Genomic DNA, 23,981 nt, shown 5'->3' with positions numbered 1-23,981 from the left:
AAAAAAGATGTCTCCTGTGTCAAAGGAATAAATTGTTTCAATGTCCTGATCTGGGCCTCAGTGTTGTACCTCCCAGATCAAAGATCTCTAGGTTGGAAACCTTTGCCTTCTGTCAGGGAAAAGGCAATTTCTGACTCGCCTTTGCTTCTCATGCTTCAAACAGCTCCCAAATTCCCACTTCTGCCAGGAGTACTTTCAAGAAAAGTTCCAATTTTTGTCCTAATCTCTCCCACACTGCCACTCACTTATGTGTCATTCGGCCCCCACCTCAGCCACCCCATTATTCCCTAATGCTTGCCACAGGCAGTCTGCAGATACTGAATCCAGTTTGTTCATCATCTTGGTTACTTATGTGACTAGATGCTCTTGTACATTCATGCATGTCAGTTCTATTAAAGACAGTCAACTCCCTTGAGGACAAGAACTCCAATTTAGCTCAATTATTTAGCATAGAGATCTCCAATCCTCCAAAGTCAGTTCAATTCAATAAGCACTCATTCTGACAGGTAAGTGGTGCAGAGAGGCTCTCAGGGAGCTTATAGTCTAATTGAGGAGATAGTTGATAATGCACATTAATTTCAGTATCATACAATGTGTCCCATGCACAATCAGATAATAAATAAATAAGATTGTTAATTATTATGGAATAAATCATAGAATTTCATGCTCAAAGGGGAAAATGGTCATCTTCACCCAACATCCCTACATAGGAATCCTTTCCACAATACACGTGATAAAGAAGAGGGAAGAGAAAATAATTTTGGTATACATGGAGCTAGGCCATTAAACATGTTATTTTATTTAATTATTTCCAGAAGTCTGAGAAGAGGAACTGTTATCACAATTTTAAACACTAAGAAATTATAGCTCAGAGTATTTATATCATTTGCCTATAGCTATACAAGTAGGATGTAGCAGTAGCAGGATTTAAACTGAGATTCATTTTCAAATCAAACCCCTTTTCTCCACTAACTTTAATAAGTTTTGTCCAGCAGCTTCTGAAATATTCAGTAATAGGAAATTCACTCTGAAGCTTTCAAAGCCATTATTTAAGTTTAGCTGAAATTTACTACCCAATGGTTTCTGTCCATTTGTTAGAGTGCTACAATCTGACACATGAAAAAAAAAAAAAAGAATAAAAGTCATGTCTTTGTAAGCAGTAGTTCTCTGTTTTTGAAGTGTTTGAAGATATCAATAGTGGGTCCAAAGCCCAATTTCTCCTAAATACCCCCACTGTGTTGGTGTGTTCACATATACATTTTCCATAAAGTAAACATGAACTTTACTTTAAGTTGTACTGTAGCATGGTTGTCAATACTTTCCCTAGGCTGATTGCTTTTCAGTCTACATCCCTCAGAACATATATCCAAGTATCCAGCTGGGAATAACAATGGGGAGTAGGGTGGGACTGTCACTTCCCTTATCAGGAACACTGGTTTTCCTGTTAATGCACTAAGAGTTACCTGTGAGCTCATATTAACTGAAAATGGATGATACTCAAAGGTACTATTGTGCCTCTACAATGCTTTGAAAAGCTCATGGCAGAGTGAAAAGAACAGTGGATAAGAAGTTAAAATGTTGAAATGTAAGCCTAGCCTTTGCTTTTTGGTAACTGTGTTAACTGACAAGTTTCTTAACTTCCCTAAAGCTCAAAAAGCTGTCTTGTCTACAGCTGTAACTTAAAATAAAGCATCCATTGTTTTAAGTCTTCAACAGCCTTACTGAAGGTGTGGCAGTATGGGTTTGGTCTCAAGTAGTATCCTAAACAAAGGGTGATAGGTAATTAGCTTAAGTTAAAGAATTTGGTTGCATATAATTGAGCGGTGGGGCTATAGTTTTAGGGCAAAACTCAGTCATAGGATTATGAATTTAACTCTTGCCTGAAGACTTTTCTCCTAGCTATCTATAAGTTTTGCTCTTTCACCTCCTTAAAAAGAGTTTCTTTCTATACTGTCATGTATAACTAAATAGAACAAAATTTTTAAAAAATTAACAAGAGTTTTTCCTGACCACCCTAACATGATATTACCACATAACTCTTTAACTTACTTTTCCCTCACAGCCTTATTATGCTTTAAATATTATATAATTCTTTTTTATTGGTTTACTGGCTTCCTTTCTAAAATGGAAACTCCATGAAGGCAGAGACTTTTTTGTTTGTTGCTCCTTCTCCAGCACCTAAAATAGTGCTTAGCAATAAATAAATATATATTAAATTACTGACTAAATGAAGACCAATGCATAGCCCTGCTGACTCAATGTAGTATGTAGAGGAAGTCTATCATGAAAAATATTTTCCACTGCCGCCTCTGAATACCAGCCTTTGCCCCTCCCCAACCTCCCAGGGCCATGTTTCATAAGAACCCCTCCAAAAGGGAGTCAAAGGTCTAGACTACAAGCTGAAAATCATAGGGCCTCTTCAGTTTTCATTTCCCTATTGGCAAGGACACCACTCTAAACAACCACCCAGAGGCCATACCTCAGGAAATGCTGCCTATACCGCCCTCCTGTGGCCAACAACTAAAGAAATATCTGAATAAATACCCAGGAACAGCAGTTTCCTCCTGTTCCTTTGCACAGATCTATTTCAGTCCTATTTCACATTTATTTTGGGCCTATTTCAGTTCTATTTCAAACAAGCTAGTGGGCCAGACCATCTGTCACTACTCAGGGTAGAGAGAGGACTGGTTGGAAAAGAACAGCAAGGGTCTGTCTAAAAGCCCCTTGAGAAGAAATAACAATGATTTTCTGTCAGGCTTAGGATCTTTCTGGGGCAGCCAAAACCAATCATGAATCAATTCAAGACTGATATGGGCAGTCAATTCTTTTTCAGTATCAAGACCCAGTATTTAGTTTTTCAGCCTGATCTCCAGGATAGTTCTATTCTTGGACCTCAAGACTCATTATTCAAGCAGCTACCCCATCTGACCTCCAAGCCCAGGTTTTATTTATTTACAGGCTTCATTTCAACTGTAAGCCACTGGACATTCAGGTCACTAAACATTTATCATCAAATTAAGCATGGACCTTTGCTTCTAAGTGATGCTTAACAAGAATTACATATGTAAAGCAGGTAGGTTGATAGGCATTTATACAGAATGATAGGAATCATAGGAATAAGATAAAATTACAAAAGGAGGAAGAGGGTTAGTTGAGCTGAAGGGTTTGTAAGAAGCTGGACTGCGTCAAAGGGAGACTAAGGAAATGAATTCAAGGAATTGTATTTTCTGAAGATGTCCCAGATTTTTCAACAATGATACTCTGAGTGAAAATGTTACGATAAGGCTGGGTATCACCAAAGCTTGGTAAAGAAAAGTATGCAGGACACATAGATGGTTAGAAGCTTATGAAAATTCATGAAGGCCCACCTAAGATTATTGAAGTTCTCTGTAGACTTAAAGGAAGAGATGTCAAAGACATATTATGTAAAAACATCCAGATGCAGAGTAGTATGTATGATATATTATCTTCAGGTAAACCAAAGGGAAAATAAATATATCTCTTTCTAAATCTGCATTTAAAAACCTCTGGGAGGATATACAAAAAGCTATAGTAGAGCTGGTAAACTCTGATTAGTGGATAGAGAACATCCTCTACATACATTTTTAAGTTGAATTTTGTTTTACCGTGTGGATATATCATCCATTCAAATATTAAACTTAAAAATGTTAAATATGCTGTATGGACTTAATAAGTCTGTATTTCTCTCTCTCTCTCTCTTTCTCTCTCTCTCTCTCTCTCTCACTCTCTCTCTCTTTCTCTCCTATTAACTTAGCTGAGCTGTGTAAATAAAACCCTAGATTTAGAATCAGTCTAAGTCTAGATTGATAGTTGAGAACACAGGCTTGGGGCTGGGGTTGTAGCTCAATGGTAGAGCCCTTGCCTAGCATGTGTGAGGCACTAGGCTCAATTCTCAACACTGCATATCAATAAATAAATAAAAATAAAGGTCAGTTGACAACTAAAAAGACTAAAAAAGAACATAGGCTCTCAAGCCATACCGCTGATATCCAACCCTAGTTCTGTCCATTGCTAGTTGTGTGGCCCTGATCAAGTTATTTAATGTCCTTAAACTTCTTTTTTTCTCATTAAAATGCAGAGGTTAGTAGAATGCCCTGATATTCTTTCTGTCCTTCATTCTGAGCAAACCCCAGATTCACAGTCACCTGGTTTCCTCACCTGCAAAAGAGAGATTAATGTGGTTGGTTGTGATGGGTTAATGAGGGCATGCATATAAAGCACTTAGAACAATTCCTGACATACAATATTGCTCAATAAATGCTAATAAATAATATTTTTTGAGGATTTGAATATGTATGTTCCTAACTTCAGGCAAATGATATATCTCTGAATCTCAGTTTCCTCATCTATAAATGACTCAAATAATGCCTGCCACAGAGATGAATGATATAATGATTTGAAAGTGCTCTATGGAATAAAACTTCAGTTAGGATGTGAAGAAATTCCACAGTTGACAAAAGTAGGTACTATATGAAGAGTCCATCTATTTGAGGCAATTTACTCCTACCTCCAGCATTCAGAGTGAGGTCATACCTCACAGACATGTGTAGGTCTTTAAAGGTCATGAGTCATTTATGCATTAAGTATCAAGAAATGAGTCCCAGATCCCACTTCCCAAAAACAGAGTGGCCAAAAGGGGCTGCACACCAGTGGGTTGTCACTCCATTGCAAGATGCCAAGTGATTATGATAACTGTTCCTATTTCTAGGAGGTGCTGAGGATGGGTGCTGCCCCCATTCCCCTCAGCTGCTTTTAAAAAGAGGAAAGGAAGTGGCACCAGTGCAGAAGGCTCACTCTCTCCCCTTCACACATATGCCCAGTTCACAAAGAAAAACAAGAAATAAAAAGGAAGAAAAGAAACAAAATGAAAATTCAGTTAAACAGTAACACAAATTCTCCAGATCCTAGCAACCACCCTTACAGTCTCACCATAATATGGCCTATTCAAACCCATTTCTGGTTTGAACCTCACAAAAGTACAAGGCGTCTGGAAAGGGGAGTTGGGGAGGGGAGGCTCATCATTTGCATTTATAGAAGAGAAGGAAAATGAATCAGCACAGATCTCCCTGCTTCATGAGAATGGAAACAACAATGGATTAAGAGTCAGAAGACCTGATTCTCGGAAAAGCATTTTATAATCTGTATGGCTGCATATATTTGGGATTTTAAGAGACTGCCGTATCAGGGCCAGGCCTGAACCCAAGTTTGCCACCTTTCAGGTCAGAACTCTTGAATTTTTACTGTACTGATAATGGAGAAGTAAGCAGCAAATAAGGATCTAAAGAATATTATCCCCCAAGAATAACTAACTGTACCTTACATTTAAATAGAATTTCACAGCTTCCTAAATACTGTGGCCTTTTATTCCATATCAACCTCATGGCAACCTTGTGAGGGAAGTATGAAGGAAATAGGAATCTAAATTTTTAACCACCTACACACATACTTCTTTATCCCTCTGCCCTGCTGTAGTTTTTCTCTATAGCTCTTAGAACTAACATACTACATATTTTATTCAATCACTGCTGAAGCATTTATCTTCCCTACTAGAATATAGAATATAAGAAAGATTATTGCCTGTTTTGTTTACCATTCAGTGCCTAGTTTTATAGTGCCTGCTATATAGCAGGTGCTCAATAAGTATTACCAAATGTGTGAATAAAGGAATGTTTGTATCTAGTGGGATAAAGGTTTCATTTTGCAAAAGCATAAACTAGTATTCAGAGGATTTAAGTAAGTTACCAGGGAAGTGTAATCCCCTCACCTCTCTGCCTACCTGGTTCAGCCACATCTTACCCAGACCAAAGGAAATATTTGATAAAAATACTTTTGTCCCCTCTTGGGCCAGCTTTAGGCTTGGTGGTTATGGGTGACCTAGGTTTCACCCCCTTTATCAGCTCATTCATCTCCCCACAAACATTTATAGAATTTCTTCTATGTATTCAAAAGCACTCTGCCAGGCCTCATTGCCTTTTCATACCCAAACACATGTCATATGTTTGTAAAGGCTCAAAGGGTTTCCTTCAGAATTTACCCTCTCTTGAATGCGGATTGGAGAGGGAGGAAGGAGAAGAAAGTGATTTAAGTTTTCTTATTATGTGGCCTATGGATCCCTCTCTCTTCCACACTCTTCCTAGCAGTCTTTTTGACTGAAGAATTCTGTCAATCTGATAGAGATGTTGGAAAGATTAACTTAGATACACTCATGAAACAGAACAGTACCTGGCACAAATCTATGCTGGTTTGGTAAATGTAAGCATTATTCTCAAGACTTAGTGCATTCATAATTTTATTACTGGTGTCTCTCACTTTTGTAATGAAGGAGGACAGGCAAACATCCACTCCTGGCAAGTGGGGAGAGTAATGTCTAAGAATCTACTATGGATCTAACATACTTTTCTTATCCTTACTCTAGAGGTAGCTGTGTGGAAAAGATACTTCACTCCCTCCAGCCTTAGTTTCCCCAACTTTAAAGTAGGAAGAGTGTTGTAAGGATTACATTAATTCATGTATGTGAAGGTACTCTGAAAATGCAAAATGCCAAACAAATGTGAGGGGTTACTATTATTACTGTATTGAAATAATAGTTGTTACAAATTGAGTCCTTCCTATGTGAATACAGTATACTAAGGGCCTTACATAAATTATATTACTTCATCCACACAATAGTATCAATAATCGGGCATTCCCATTATTCTGGTTACATATTTAAGACGTGAGAGTTCATTTTATGTGTCAACTTGGCTGAGCTATGGTATCCAGATATTTGGTCAAACATTACTCCAGAGGGGCTGGGCTTGTGGCTCAGTGGTATAGTGCTTGCTTGGCACATGTGAGTCACTGGGTTTGATTCTCAGCACCATATATAAATAAATAAATAAAACAAAGGTCCACCAACAACTAAAACAAAAAAAATATTTTAAAAAAACTTTATTTTCACTGGGCATGGTGGCACATGTCTGTAATCCCAGTGGCTCAGGAGTCTGAGGCAGGAGGATTGGGAGTTCAAAGCCAGCCTCAGCAAAAGCAAGGTGCTACACAACTCAGTGAGACCCTAAATAAAAATATTTATTTTGTATTTTATTTATAAACAAACATTTATTTATTTGGGGATATGGCTCAGTGGCAGAATACCCTTAAATTCAATCTTTGGTACCTACCCCCCCCCCCAAAAAAAAAAAAAAAAAAACATTCTCGGTTTTTCTGTGAAGGCAATTTTTTGGATAACATTTATATTTAAATTATATAATTTTTAAAATTTTTTTTCTTTCTTTGCAGTGCTAGAGATCAAGCCCAGGGCCTCAGATGTGCTCTACCACTGAGCTTATACTCTCAGCCCAAAATATCCACTTAAATGGATATACTTTGAATAAAGCAGATTATTCTTTCTAATGGGTGGGTGGACCTTGTCTAATCAGTTGAAGATCTTAGTGACTCAAAGAGTGACTTTCCCTGAAGAAAAATGAGTTCTGCCAGGAAATTGCCTTTGGACTCAGACTATAGCTCTTTCCTGGATCTCCAGCCTGTATATTTTGGACTTGCACCACCAAAACTACATGAGCCAATTCCTTAAAATAAATTGCTCTTTCACTCTATGTTCATATCTTGTTGTTTTGGTTTCTCAGGAGAAGTCTGCCCAATAAGTAAGGAAACTAAAACTTTAATTAAGTTATTTGCCAAAATTACACAGCTGGTCAATGGCAAAGCCAGAAACTCCCTGCTTCAATATTATTTTTTCCCTGGTCTACACCTCTATCAATCAATACAGCAGTAAATTGCATTGATTCTAATTTCCAAATAGATGTTGATATATCAATATGGCTATATTTCTACACAGCCCCTCAAATGAGCTCCCCATCCCTACTTTAACCCTCTTTAATCTCTTCTCTACAGAGCTGGAAAAGAGCCATTTTCTCAGATCACAAAGTAGGCCTCATCATTCTACCACTAAATTTGGAATGGAAATATCATTTGACCCAGCTATCCCACTCCTTGGTATATAACCAAGGGACTTAAGAGCAGCATACTACAGCAACACAGCCACATCAAAGTTTATTGCAGCTCAATTCACAACAGCTAAACTATAAAACCCACCTAGATGCCCTTCAATAGATGAATGGATAAAGAAAATGTGGTCTATATACACACAATGGAGTATTAAACAGCCATATAAGAGATGATTTATGAATTTTTGCCAGTGAATGGATGGCTCTGGAGACTATTATGCTAAGTTAAATAAGCCAATTCCAAAAAAATCAAAGTTCAAAGGTTTTCTCTGATACATGGTTGCTAACCCACAACAAGAGAGGGTAGGGAGGAAAAGAATAGAAGTTCATTGGATTAGACAAAGGGAATGAAGGGAAGAGAGGGGAGATGGAAATAGGAAAGGCAGTAGAATGGATTGGACGTACTTCCCTATATTCATATATAAGTATACAACTAGTGAAACTCCACATCATGTACAATCACAAGACTGGGATCCTAATTAGAATAAGTTATACTTTATATATGTGTAATATGTCAAAATAGACTCTACTGCCATGTATATCTAAAAAGAACAAGTAAAAAATTGCCATATTATGAAAAACGATTCACAGATTCAATGCAATCTCCATAAAAATACCAATGACATTCTTCACAGAATTAGAAAAAAAAGTCCTAAAATTCACTGGGAAGAATTAAAGACCTCAAATAGCTAAAGCAATTATAAGCCAAAAAGTCAATACTGGAGGCTTTTACAATACTTGACCTCAAATTATATTACAGAGTTATAAGACCAAAAACTGCAATATATTGGCATAAAAAAAGACACATAGATAGATCAATGGTAAAGAATAGAAGACACAGAGACAAACCCGCACATATACAGTCATCAATTCCTTGATAAAGGTGCTAAAAAAAAACATATACCATAGAAACTACAACCTTTTCAACAAAAGATGCTGGGAAAACTGGTTATGGTTATGTAGAAGAATGACACTAGACCCTTACCTCTCACCCCACAGAAAAATCAAATCAAAATGGATCAAGACCCAGGAATCAGATCAAACTATGCAACTCCTAGAAGAAAACATAGGGACAGCTCTCCAGCATAGAGGCACAGGCAATCAGGCAATGATTTTCTCAATAGGACTCTTTAAGCTCAGGATATAATACCATGGGTCAATATATGGGATGGCAGCAAACTAAAAAGCATCTGCACAGCAAAGGACTCAATTAAGGATGTGAGGAGAGAATCTACAAAGTGGGAATCTTTGCTAACTACTCTCCTAATTGAGGATTAACTCAAAAAACAACCTCCCCAAAACACAATTAATAAATGGGTAAATGAATTAAACAGATTCTTCTCAAAAGAACAACTAGAAATGGCCAGTCAATATAAAAAAAAAAAACTGTTCAACATCATTAGCAATTAGGGAAACAAATCAAAACTACATTGACATTTTTACCTCACACAAGTCAGAAAGGGAGTCATCAAGAATACTAAAAATAGGGCTGGGTTTGTGGCTCAGTGTAGAGCACTTGCCTAGCATGTGTGAGGCACTGGGTTTGATTCTCAGCACAGCATATAAATGAATTTTTTTAAAAAAGGTCCATTGACAACTAAAAAAAAAAATAAAAAGAATACTAACAATAATAAATGCTGGAGAGGATGTAGAGAAAGCATTGTTGGTGGGATTGTAAATTAGTACAACCACTATGGAAATCAGTACAGCATTATGTACAATTATAATGTACAATTAAAAATATGGAGCCTATAAAAAAGAAAAGAAATAGCATTTGCCATGTTCACAGCACTATCATATACACTGTTCATGAACATGTTCACTCGCGTGATCCACACTATAACACCATGAACACATTACTATCCCCAATTTTCAGAGGTCGTAATTTAAGCATAGAGAGATTAGATAATGTGCTTGAAGTCACATAGTTAAGACATGGTAGAGACATTCTTTGAACCCACATAGTCTGATTCCACAGCCCATGATATTGACCACTTAAACATTGCCTTTGAATTTAACAGTGCACACCCTATCTGGGTTTATAAGGTCTATACGTGAGATAATCCCTGCATGACTCTCAGCTCTCTTATCATGCCATTCACCTCCTTTTCTCCTTATATTCCAGTCATATTGGCCTTCTCCCTATACTTCAAGCATGCCAAGTTTTCAACCAGAAGGACTTTGCATATGTTATTTCTGCTGCTTTCCCTCCATTCATAAACATGTCTCTTTATTGAATGATTGATTGATTGAAATTCCTACATAACTGATTCAGCTTAAATGTTACTACCCTGGTATGGTAGGCAGGCCTACCTTGAAAGGATGTCTCCTCTTAGAGATAGTCCCTCTTAGAGATAGCTGAATGCATTTCTCTTTCTCATTGTCTCATTTCCATTACTTGACAGCTTTATCATTTGCAGAATTAGTCATGTTGTAACATATACACACACATACACACACACACACACACACACACACACACACACACACAAATACAGCATGATATGAGATTTTCAAAGCAATGGACTCCTAAGAGGAAGTCTGTCCTGGGGCCATTGGAAGCCTTTCTTAGTTTTTCCTTTAACAGAGAATCCAGGAATTCTTAGGTTGAAGAATTGTTTCTTGTGAACAAAATTCCTGTTGGATCTCTTAGTACTCAAAGAAGAGGAATGCCAGGTTTGATCTAAGGTCTGAACTCAGGGCAGTGGGAAAGATCTTGACCCTGCCCACCAAATTGTGTGTCCCCTCTGTCCTGTCAAAAATAATAAATGTTCCCCTATGGGCACATAGCAGCACAATTTGCATACTCCTTTCTTGTCTATGTGTACTAATGCATGTGATTTTCTCAGTGGACTGGTAAGACAAGTGAGGCTAAGAGATAGTTTTAATATATCAATGTGATATATATTAATATATCAACATGATGCCCAGATATTTGGTTAAAAAATGTGCTCTGGGTTTGCCTGTGAGGGTGTTGATGGCTGTGGTTAACATTTGAATCAGTAGGCCCAGTAAAAGCAGACTGAGTTGAGTTCACACAATGTGGTTGAGCCTCATTTGATTAATTGACAACCTGAATAGAACAAAAAGGCTGAGAAAAAGGGAACTCTTTCTGCCTGACTGCTTGAGCTGGGACATGGGTCTTTTCTGGCCTTCAGACAGAAAAATCAATTTTTCTTGAGTTTCAAGCCTGCAGGCTGGCAGGCTCAAGCATCCAGCTTAAATGTCAGTTCTGTTTCTCTGAGGAGCCTTTACTAATAATACAAGCTATCACCCTCATTTTATAGATAAGGATGCTGAACTTACATTTAGGTCTTATGTGAGATGATCCCTGCCTTACTCTTTAATAGTTCTCAGGACTTTTGAATTGGGCTGGACCTAAACACTTGCTCTCCTGGGTCTCCAGCTTATAGACAGTGTATTTTAGGACTTCTCAGCCTCCATAATCATGTGAGCCAAACTCACATAATGTAATAGCTATTTATCTATTATATATCTGTTCACCTACCCATGTATCCATCATATCAGTTCTGTTTCTCTGAGAGGCCCTTACTAATATAAGGTATCAGTCTCATTTTGTAGATAGGGATGCTAAAGTTCAGAGAGGTTTAGTGATTAGCTAAGGACACATAGCTACAGCTGCTGGTGAAGACAGGACTCAAACCCAGGTTAATGTAACTTGTAATCATGTTTTTCCCATGAGATTTTCACAATAAACACTTGTGTCAGAGTATTTGAATTCCTTATTGTTATATCTGTATAATTTGCCTCCAGTTATCAAATGGAATCCTTCCCCTCTGTGTCACCAAAGAAATTCTCTGCCTATTTCATTATCATTGTCTTTCCTACCAGATAAAGCTTCTGAGTGTGGCAGTCAAAACCCATCATGATCTGTTTCCAGCCATAACAGAGTACCTATGACCCATTTGTAGGGAATACTATTTATTTTGTAGCTTTATTCTTGGTTTTATGATATATCCTCTACTTGGAACTTCTCATGTCTCATCTATATGCCTACTCCCCTCTAGAAGCCAACTCTGTTATATGAAAGGCTTAAAAGTACAGTTTAAATACCATTCCCTCTTTTTAGTCCCACTGAACCCTCTGACACCTCCCCCAACATTATCTTGCTCTCCTGTCTTCTGAACACATACAGTCCAGTTGAACTGTGTTTCTTTCCTTCTCAGTCAAAAGCCCCTTAAAGGCATAAATTGTATCTTGTTTTGACTCACCCACACTTCAGTCTGGTACAGTGTCTTAGAAATCATAGCTACTTAATAAATATCCATTTCTTAAAATATCCTGTTAAAATTCATTGCAGCATTGTTTATCATGGCTAATGACTGGAAACAACCTAATTGGCCATCAATATGGAACATATTAAAATCCTATGTATTTATTCAAAAGAAGGCAATCTCTGCATGTACTGACGTAGAATAATCTCTGAGACATATTGTTAATTGGAAGGAACATGTGAAGTATAGAATTCTTAGAATATGTTGCTATGTATGTGTGAGTTAAAGAAAATATGTGCTGGTGGTGGTGGTGGTGGTGTGTGTGTGTGTGTGTGTGTGTGTGTGCATGTGTGTGACTGTGTGTGTGTTTGTAGGTATATATTTCTAAGAGCGAAGAATATCTCTTCAAGAACACCCAAGAGGGCTGGGGCTGGGGCTCAATGGTAGAGCACTTGCCTTGTACATGTAAGGCACTGAGTTCGATCCTCAGCATCACATAAAAATAGAATAAATAAAATAAAGGTATTGTGTCCATCTACAACTAAAAAACAAAAACACCTAAGAGAGTGGTGACAGTGGCTGCCTCTGGGGAAAAGGACAGAATAATAGAACCAAGGAAAAGAGTGAGATTTACTACTCAACACATTACTTTCCCTACTGTTTGAGTTTTGTACCATGAGCACGTGTTAACCTATTCATGATAATATAATTTCTGTTATGTATCTATTACATGAGAAAGCAAATATGTTGAGTTATTAAGAATTGACATAAAATTTTCTCAGATTAGCATGAAAGGACCCCGAGGAATGTAACATGATTAATCAGTGATCCTACACAGATGAAGCTGTTTCTGAGCTAACTGGGATGAGCTCTGACTCTCAAGGAAATGTAAATATAATAACAGCAAATATTTATATAGCTTTTAATCTGTACAATTTAATCTTTACAACTACATTGTGAAATAGGCATGCACTGCTGTATTATGCATTGTAAAGATAAAGACACAAAGGAGTGAATTGGGATGCCCAAGATTACACAAATATTAATGGCTAGAGAATGTATTTGATGGTTACAGAGAAACTGGGTTTGGGGTTGGGTCTGTGGTTTTTTGTTTTGTTTTGTTTTTGGTAATGGAGATTGAACTCAGGGGCACTCAACCACTGAGCAACATCCCCAGCCCAGTTTTGATTTTTTTGTTTTTTAGAAACAGGGTCTCATTGAGTTGCTTAGCACCTTGCTTTTGCTGAGGCTGGCTTTGAACTCCTGATCCTCCTGCCTCAGCCTCCCAAGCTGCTGGGATTACAGGCATGCACCACCATGCCTGGATGGATCTGTGTTCTTAACCACTAAACTATGTCAATCTTACCAAGACAGAGGGATAAAATCTAGGTGACTGTTCTTGCTACATCACCAGCACTCAGCAATTTATAAGTGATCAATAAATACACTGAATGAATAAATGAAGGGATGGATGAGTGGATGGATGTGTATATAGGTAAAGTATCAGGGGAGATGAGGGAGTGGCTAATGGAATGGGTAGGTGGGTGGGTTGCAGAAAGAGTAAGACTTTTGCAATCAAGTAGATCTGGATTTGAACTCTGCTGAGGTACTTACTTTATCCCTGAGCAAAATGCTTAAGCTGTCTATCCTTGTTACTAAGCTGTACTAGAATATAAACTCTGGGAAGGTATGGATATTTTTCAATTCTGCTCCCTCTGTGTCTCTAAAGTCTAGAAGAATATCTGATACATAGTAAATGCTTAGTGAATATTTGTTACATGAATTTATAAGCTGACAAATGAACAAAGGTAGACATTAAGAACTATTTTAGAGGGGTTATTGTGAGGATTAATTGAGACAACATTTAGTATAGGTGGTGAACTTCCCTTCCCTTGGCCATGCTTAATTTACTTCATAGAATAGAACACATTCAACTGGAAATTTGGATCATTGGAGTCTTGGATCAAGCACCCTCCTTCTCTGAACCTTACTGTTTGCAATCTATAAAATTATTAATTTTGTGGGATGGGTAGGGAGAGTGTAAGGTGGGCAAAATTCCTTCTTCAAAATATTAAGCAACAACTCACATATAAAGCAAATACCCAGTTGCTCAGAGCAAGTCAGAGGTGAGTGATTAGATTCTTGTCCTACCCCTTCCTTCATCTTCCTAAGGCATTGTCATAGTAATCCTATGGCTCCAAGGCAGGAATTTACACACTTTTTTGTAAAGGGCCAACTAGTAAATATCTTAGTCACTGTGTGCAATATGATCTCTGCAACAACTAAACTCTGCTTAAGTAGCCATGGGTAATAAGTGAATGAATGGATGTTGCTATGCACCAATAAAACTTACTTATTAAACCTGGAATTTGAATTTCATATAATTGTATATGCTTATATCCCAAAATGTTATTCTCCCCACCCCCAATCATTTAAAAATGTAAAAAGCATTCTTAGCTTATGGGCTTAATTTGGTCATCAGGTTGTAGTTTATTGATTTGTGATTTAAGGAGTTAGGCAAGATTATCCCCAAGGTGATCCAAGTTGGACATGACAGCTAAAAGTGTCAACCCAGAAGCAACATGAGCACTACAGAAAGTAAATCCTGAAACTAAAGTGCTTCTCTGGAAGTTCTGGAAAAGAAAAAAAAATAAAATGGTTTGGGTCTGCTCTAGGTTAGCAGAGCTCTAAAAGCTAAAAGTTCTGCTCCTATCTCTTACTTTCCCAGACTGAACAACACTTTTTTGGGGATATCCTGGGGATCAAACTTAAGGTCTCAAACTTTCAAGGAAAGCACTCTACCACTGAGCTACATCTGTTGCCCTTTTTATTTTTTTATTTTGAGACAAGGTCTCACTAAGTTACCCAGACTGGCTTTGAACTTGAGATCCTCCTGCTTTAGCCTTCCAGATAGCTGAGATTATAGGCGTGTACCATAGTTCCTGGGTCTGAACAGAATTTCTAAATGCTTAGTAGTTCATCATCTACTCTCAGAACTACAGCTATTTCAAAGCCACCCAATACCCTCTGAGTTTGATATCAAGAAGATATCAATTCCCTATTTCATATCTACAATGCAAGAGTGTCTAATAGTCTCAGATTCATCAGGGCTCAGATTGTACACATCATCTCCTTTCTCTACCCCCCTCCCCAAACACTGCTCACTACCATTTTTTTTTTTTTGCATTCCTTCTCTCAATGAAGGGTATCACCATCCACTCGCTCTTACAAGAAGACTCTCACTGGAAACAGGAGGTCTAGGGTATGTCAAGTTCTGATTGATCCTTCACTAGACTGATGGCAACATCTTTACCATTAGCAACATCTATCAAACTGACTCACAATCTAAAGCTGAGTTCAAGCTCTTGATTCTGTGTTTCCATACTGGCAGGCATACTGGTAGAATAAGTATGACAATGACTGCAGGTTGTCTTTCAACAGCCTATTCTTCCCCCTTTCTTTGTATCAGAAACATCACCCACATTTTTTAGGTGTATACATTGCCACTCAGTTTAATTACATCATTGCCTAGCTTCTCTTGCAGTAGGGAGCGGCCATGACTCAGGCCTTCAATGAGATACAAGTAGAATTATTAAATAGGACACCTGGGAAGACTTCTTAAAACATTAGGGGTCTAGTCCTTTACCTCCTCTTTTTCCCTTCCAAATTATGGATGTTAATAAGTTTTCTTGGGCTTTACTATTCATCACAGAGCATGAAGAATGGAAGCCAAATGCTATGGATGATAGACTAGGGAAGTCCCCAAAAGACTTCCTGAAGCTGACCTACTAGGCCCAGGAAGTATACCTCCAAAAGTACTAATAACATACTTAATTTTCTTCTCAGAATCTCCTAAAGTTAGAAACTAAATTCACTGGTAATTTATGTAGAAGCAATCCTCAGTTTGCCTCACCGGTGGCCAGGAGTCTAAAAGCAGATCATTCAATCATAAACTTTTATATGAAATGTCCTTGCACCCATACAGCTACACCTTGCTATTTCTAGCCCCCCTTTAAACCATTTGAGGGTCCAAGTAGGTGATCAGAAAGGAGAAAGACACAGACTATCTATAAACAATGCTGGGTACAGTCATTTCATTATATGGATTATCATGATTATAACTGTGTTTCAAGCTATCATCACCTGTAACCTGAACTACTGTACCAGTCTTCTCAGAACTCTTGTCCTTGTGCCACCACAATCTAATCTCCTGTTAAAATTTGAGTTATATCTGTTATATCTTCCTATCTGTTCAAAACCTTCTAACGGCTCCCCATCTCAGTTATACTAATTGCCCTATACAATTGGCCTGTTTTCTCCCTGATTTCCTCTATCATTTCCACTTACTAATTCTTTATCCCCAGGACATTGTTCCTTAAACAAATCAGTTGTATTCTTTCTGGGTGTTCCTTATGCCTAGAACACTTTTCTAAATACACATGTAAAGCTTATTTCTTCATTTTCTTCACATCTCTGCTTCCATGTCCTTTAACCTGAAAACTTTTGATTGGTCTAATATATCATTCTACACCCTAGTTCTGTTATCTTACCAGTTTGTTTCCTTAGTGCTTAATACATCTTGACATATTGTATATCCATTTGTGTCACTGTTGAATAACCCACTCCCTAGAATGTAAGCTCCTTGAAAGTGAGAAATTTGATTTTGTTCACTGTTATCTCCTCTGCACTTGGATCAGTGCCAGTCCATAATGAATACTCTGTATATTTTTAAAATAAATAAATGATCTCAATAGCACCTATAAAGTACTCTATGCCCATCTCATGGATGACAATACTGAGGTTTGAAAGAGTTTTGACACTTGGCAAGAATTTCAGAGCTAAAAGTATAAAAGTCAGGCCCACAACCTTAGAACTGTGACACTAAGAAAATAATTCTTTCTACACTAGGAATATTTAGAAGTAAAAGCTAGCATTGCAGGCAGAAACTATGAATACATATACTGAATAATTTATTATCCTATGTGAACTCACAAAATCTGTTTCCCTCTATCTAAGGAAACAGATTTTTATTCTGTAAAATACAGAACAATGTTTTATGTTCAAGGACCATGAGTTACATGTAATACTTGAAATAAGTTACAATAGATGTTCTAAACAGAAATCTCACTGTTATAAAAAGCTCAATCTGTATTTCAGGCAACTTGCAAATGTAAAAACCAGAAGCAAAGACCTTTTGACAAGCCACATTATAAAATGGTGGCTAGATATACAGTTCTTGTTTTTTCATAAGCTACTACTTAACTTTTATCCAACATTTACTCCTAGGAATCTTAGAAACTCAGGCCTGAATGGTATTTTGGTGATCATTAATAGCCCTATTTAAAGGTGAGAAATCTGAGGCCCAAAGCATTCTTATCAAAGAGTTAATAGCAGGGCCAAGACTAGAGGTTTCCTGCCTCCCAGGCAAAAATACAGTTTATTATTCTTATCCCTTGAATTCTGGCAAGTAGCTAAATAAATACTGTCATCATATAATATTCACTGCCTCAGTACCCTAAAATAATATACTGAGATTTTCCCCATCTCAATCTTCAATTACATAGTGTTCATAATATGTCTACCACTCTCTTCTCTCATACAAATGGCAAAACTTCAATTTTTTTTCCCATAAATTTAGTATGTTTTCAGTGGGTGGCTCTGGGCCTCTATACTACAATATATTTGGAAGAGGAGGAAAGTCTCACTCAGACACCACTACCAGAAATGCCAGGATGGCATAGGGGTTTTCACACGAATTTTATGTCATTTTTTTCATACTGAAGAAGGTCCTCTCCAAAGATCATGACTCTTTGTCCCTTTCTGCCTCTCTCAGCACCATTTGAACAGATGATTCTGTGAAATAGTAGAGAAGGACAGTGAGGAAGAGTCAGGACACTAAGGTGCTAGACTTGGATATACCTCCAAGAGTTTGTGGCCTTCAGCAAATCTCTCCCATTCTCTGATTTTGTTTTCCTGGTTGGTCTGCACGGACTCTAAGATCTTTACCAGCTCTAACCTTTTCTGGTTCTAGAAACATTTGATTAGTTTTAATTGGGACCCTGGGAAGCAAGGGAGGTCTGAGAAGAAAGGTCTCTTGAAGTCCTGGCATTTAGGCACATAAAAAAGATGCCTTTAAGAACTACTGAAATAGAGAGCCAGAGAATACCCTGAGGAAGGGAAGAGGACAACTCTGCTGAATACAGTCCTAGTCTACACAAGATTCCCCTCTCTCTTCCAGAACGGGAACAAAAAGGATTTAAATATCAATTTTTGCTCAATTGCTTCAGGCTACTTTGTTTCAGCTCTGGGTTGTGAATGGCAGTGCAGAAGTATGGGCTGGCATTACCATCAGTGCCTGCTGACCCACCCCAACTGCCCTCCAAGACCCTCTTGTCCATGTCTCCTGGCTGAGGACAAAATCACTGTGTCCTCCCACTCCCCAGAGCACCTGACCATACTTAAGCTACCCCCCGCTGAGTCAGAGAAGCCTCAAGATGCAGGCACCACTTCCTATCTGCAAAGGGAAGTCATTCCAAGGTCTCCAGGTAGACAAGGGAGCACCAAGACATAAAAACGAACTGTTGGAGAATGATACTAAATACACACACTCTTTGTGGAGTGTGTGTGGGGGGGTACTCTGCTAGTTAAAGGTAGTGCAGACCCATTTCCAGAATGGGGATTCTGCAGCTGTCTCTCCTTGACAAAGCCCTAAGTGTGAACAGGGTGACCCCAGCCCAGGCAAGGGAGGGTTGCAGGGCTCCCTCAGAGTCGGTCTCTGCTGACCAGGGGCCGGGGTACATGCAGATTCATTGGGAGGACATGCAGCTCTCCCATAAGGACCCCTCCACAATCCCAGGCTTGCGACAGCTCCCCCCAGCCCAGTGCCAGGTTGCCAGCCTCCTCTTGAGTGTCACTGCTCTAAGATCTCCTATGCTAGCCCTCTTGCCTCTCTAGCCTCCCAGGTGACCTCTGGAATGCTCCTGGATGCTTCATCTAACCCCCACCCCAAACAGAGAGGGCGGCAGAAATGCGGAGGGGGATGGGAGGGGGCTTTCCTGGGCAGGCGGGCGAACAGGGGCTCCTAAAATGGCCACAGCAAGCTCACTGGTGTCTCAAGGACAGCGGCGAGGGCGGTGGGCAAAGGCAAAAGGGCTCCTTCCACGGAGGCTGGTTGGAGGGACTGGAGGTGGGGCTGGGGGACTAAGACTTAAGCAGGGGAAGCCAGGAGGGCTACGTGCACTCACCATTCCCGATCCGCCCCTAATCCACTGCATGGTGCCCGCGAAGTCCTGCTTCTCTGAGGCCCGGTGGCTGGCGCGGGTTGTCGCGGGCTGGATAAGAGGGCTGGGCTGGAGCGAACGAGAGCCCCAGCGCCCCCTCCGCCTCCCCTCCTCCACAGCTTTACAGCCCAATCCCCTCCGCCTGGGACCTCGCCTTCAGTCAGGTTGTTTCATGCCAGGCAGCAGGCTCTGCCTCTCAGCCCCGCTGCTCCCCAGGGGCTTGGCAGTAAGAAGCACGCCAAGGGGGATCCCAATAGGCTGCCTTTGTCCCCACAAAAGGCCTTAGAATGGGGGGGATAGGGTACAGGCGAGATTGGGGGTGAATAACCTCCGCCAGGGAGAAGGCAGCTGCCACCTCTGCCTGCCTCCCGTTGCGCTGGAGTTAGATGCTGTTTTTTTGGGGCTTCCCAATAGTGTTGAGTCAGCGGAAAGTCCTCTTGAAAGTTGCAAAAGGTGTTGAGCCAATCTCCTAATAAGATCCGGCCCCAAAGAAGCCATGCCAGTACTTTCATGCCTCCCTCCCCCAAGCTTTCCCTCTGCATACTCCCCTGGGGTATTCTCTCTTGGTGTGTACTCTCTGGGGCTTTCATTTGCATTACTTTTACTTGTCAGAACAATCCTGTGGAAGTAGGCATTAGTATCTCCATTTTACAGATAAATAAATGGAGGTTGAAGGATGGAAAGGATCTGTATAAGGTCACATACAAAAAGATAAAGCCTTAATATTACACTCTGAAGCTTTCCATACTTTATATGGTTCTTGTCCTCCCTCCTCCCACCCACTCACACACCACTTTAGACTTCTCCTTCATACCCTCAGGAACATGGAAGGTAGTTTGATGATGGATGAATTTTCCATTTGCTTATTTTGCTGAGAATGAGTCAAATGTACATCAGCAAAACAGGCAAACGGAGAAACCGCCCACCTCTTCATAATGCCCTCAACTCTGGGCAATGCAACCCAGGCTGGCACCTTTGCACTTGTTGAAAGTTGATGTTGTCAGTCACATTCACACCCATTATTATTTCACATAATCCTCACAATAACTCTGTGAGTTGTACACAACAAAGAGTATTAATTACCCCCATTATAGACATGAACAAGGAAACTCAGAGGTTGAAAGACACCTGCCCAAAGTAGTACAGAAAATGAGACAAGAATCCAAGGCTCCTGGCTTGCAGGGCAATCTGTCAAGAATGGAATTAAAAAAAATACCAGAGGTTGCAACCACATCAAGAGGGAATTAAAGTATGATTTCAGCAGTTCAGGGAGGTGACTGGCATGAAGACATCACTGGCAGGGTACACAGTCTCATTGTCCTCTGCTTCTTAGGAAACCAAAATTCATCCAAGCCATTGTTTTGGCAAGACAGACCTGGCCAAAGATTGAAGCCTTGAGGAGCTCCCAGTCAGGGGAGGTGCACAAGCAGAAGCTGAATGGGTCTTAGGCAAGGGATTCTTGAATAAAATGGAAATTTGGCCTAGGTGACCTTTTAACATCCTCCCAAGTCTGTTGGTCCAGACATCAGTGATTCTACAATTTCTTCCCACTTTCCCACCTCTGGGCCTTCATTAATGCTAAATATCATCAATGCACATTCTCAAGCCAACCAGCCCATTCAAACTATCATGACTCTTTAAGATCTACCACCTTTAGAAAGATTGCCAGGAACATTTACAGGCCTTGGTTTTGACATTTTTGGAAAATCTAATTCCTATTGCACTGCCATTTAACTCTCTCAATTGAAAAAGATCTATTTTATTTCCTGGTTATTACAGGCTGAATAGTGCCCACCCCATTCATAAATTGATGTCCTAATCCCTAGTGCCTCAGAATGTGATTCGTATTTGGAAATAGGATCTTTAACATAGTTATTAGGTTAAAATGAGACTATGAGGGTGCACCCTTATCCAGTATGACACAAGCCAGGTATACAGTGAAGACTTGGGGAAAAGATAGTTATCTACAAGCTCAGGAGAGAAGTCTCAGAAGAAACCAACCCTGACAAGACCCTGATCTCAGACTTCTAGCCTCCACAACTGTGAGAAAATAAATTTCTGTTAAAGCCACCTATCTTTGGTACTTGGATATGGCAACCTTAGTAAATGAATATTCTGGTATATGTATGTTTTTCTTCTATTTGTATGTACATTTTCTTCTATTATTTGTTACTTAAATGAAATTATAACTTTTTATTTCTTGTTTTTGAAAGTACTAACTTATTCACCTTAGTATCTTCTACAACAGTATCTGGCACACAGGATATATCCAATAAAAACTTGAACTTTTTGATGGATCGATTCATTCAACAATATTATTGGGTCCCTATATGCCAAACTTTGTGGTAGATGCTCAGGATACAAGACAAAGTTCCTCATAGAGCTTACAATCTATTTGGAGTAGATGAGATATGGATAATAAACCAGTAAACAAATAAAAGAAATGTGAGATTGTGCTCTGAAAGATATAAGCAGTTTATATGATATGAGTAGCCCTGGGATTATGGAAAAGTATTGGTTTACATCAGGGAAACAGAAACTACCCTATGTTTCTTTAATTAAAAAATAATAATTATTTATTTTGGTACTAGGGATTGTACCCAGGGATGCTTTATCACTGATCTACATTCCCAAAACTTTTTATTTTTTAATACTGAGAGTCTTGCTAAATTGTTAAGGGATTTGTTAAATTGCTGGAACTGGTCTCAGATTTTCAATCTTTTCCTGCCTCAGCCTCCAGAGTCATTGGGATTACATGAGATTACCTTAGGGTTTTTAAACCAGAGAATTTAATACAGTGAATACATCACATGTGCATTGCTAAAAAGGCAAACAGGAGTGGTAAGGTAGCCCAGCATTTGGTAAACACAGAATGCTGCTACCATTCATAGGGCAGATGGATATTGGGAGATGGTAATGTTATTTGAACCCAGAAACAGGTGCTGCCATGTAGAAGCTAAAAGCATAGTGTGACAGCCTGTTAGAAGCAGGTATCATGAACATTGGAGTTGTTCAACAAAAGCTGAAGACATGGAGAAATACAGTTACCACCAGAAAATATCCCTCTGAAGCATATAGTGGGGAAAATACCCTGGCTTCTTTCTTTATCCTGCCCACCAAACTCCTATAGGTATGTCTTCTTGTGTAGACAAAAGAGGTAAGAAATCAGGGGAGCTTAAGACATGTAGTTTTGAATACAAGAGTGGGGAATGGATCTGAAAATAAAAGGATTAGAGACTCATGCAGAAGAATGGATGTTAATCCCAGAGGCATAATTAGACACCATTGAATCCAGTATGTCTAGAATACCTATTTGCCTAGAGCCACGTGAATAGTTAGAGGGGATATAACATAGTAGGTAAGATTATAGGCTTTAGATCCAGAACTGTTTGAATTCAATCAATTATTTGCATTGCCACATACTTAGCAAATGAATTGGAGATCTCAATTCAGTGTCCTTTGCCTGGACAGTTTCTTCATCTGTGAATAGGGCTAATAAGATTGTTATGAATATTTGATGAATTCATCCAAGGTAAGAACTTAGCATAGGACCTGGCAACCAGTAAGCACTCAGAACAGGATAATGAAAATCTAGAGTTTCAACCATCTCTGTGTTCCAGACCTCTCTTGAGGTCATAATCTCCTAGAAGCTTATTTGGTACATAACCTGGTACCTGATCTCAGTGGGGAAAAGCCAAATAATCTCCTCTTTTATGGCCATGAGCAGCAATGAGGAGGAAGATAATCTAAGGTATGTCCTCTTCTGGTGCATTTTCTTTGAGTCCATAGTAATTTGGAGACCCCAAAGTCAGGCTTTTAGGGACAGAGGTACCAGCTCAAGCTGATCCCTACCTATTGTGGCTGTGGCTTTGTCCAGAGCTGAGTCAAGGGCTAAATTAACTATTGGTGGGTATCATCAGGCAAGTACCTAGCTTCTCTATGTGTCAGGTCCAAAATTATGTACCTAAGAGTTTTAAGCAAACACCAATCCATTAGATATCAGAGTTGGCAAAGGTCTTAAAGAATATCTTCTCCAACATTCTCATTTTGCTGATGAGAAAATACAGTCCCATGGAAAGGAAGGAATAATGTAAGTTAGTGGCTCAGTTGGGATAAAAGAAAAAATTTGAACCCTTGATTCTAGACAGTGAATGGAGTGCCGTAGTGAAAATTTAAAGTACCCAATTACAATAATGCAAAGATAAAATCTTTATTATAACCCGTGTTGTATTGATGAAACAATATTTGCTACATATATTACTACTCATTTTTACTTGTTATAAATTAAAAAAAAAATATGTTTCTACTATGTGCCAGGCACTCTGTTGAGCATGGATGCTATAGCAGTGAACATGATGAACATAGTCCATGCCTTCATTTCTATCCAATGGACAAGTAGATAAGGTAAATAAATACAGTAATCCAGATGGTAATAAGTG

The 23,981-nt window shown here is 39.0% G+C and overlaps 1 protein-coding gene and 1 pseudogene across 3 annotated transcripts in view; one reads left to right on the top strand and one right to left on the bottom strand.

The window, feature by feature from the left end:
- Window positions 1-23,981, bottom strand: part of Arhgef9 (Cdc42 guanine nucleotide exchange factor 9) — a 349,964-nt gene that overhangs the window by 130,098 nt on the left and 195,885 nt on the right. The window lies entirely within an intron of this gene.
- LOC143639316 (small ubiquitin-related modifier 2 pseudogene) overlaps window positions 23,262-23,981 on the top strand; it is a 52,046-nt pseudogene continuing 51,326 nt past the window's right edge.

The sequence above is a fragment of the Callospermophilus lateralis genome, chromosome X (genome assembly GCF_048772815.1).
Source record: "Callospermophilus lateralis isolate mCalLat2 chromosome X, mCalLat2.hap1, whole genome shotgun sequence".
NCBI lineage: Eukaryota > Metazoa > Chordata > Mammalia > Rodentia > Sciuridae > Callospermophilus > Callospermophilus lateralis.
Note: the sequence above shows the minus strand (reverse complement) of the source record. Positions and strands in the feature narration are given on the sequence as shown.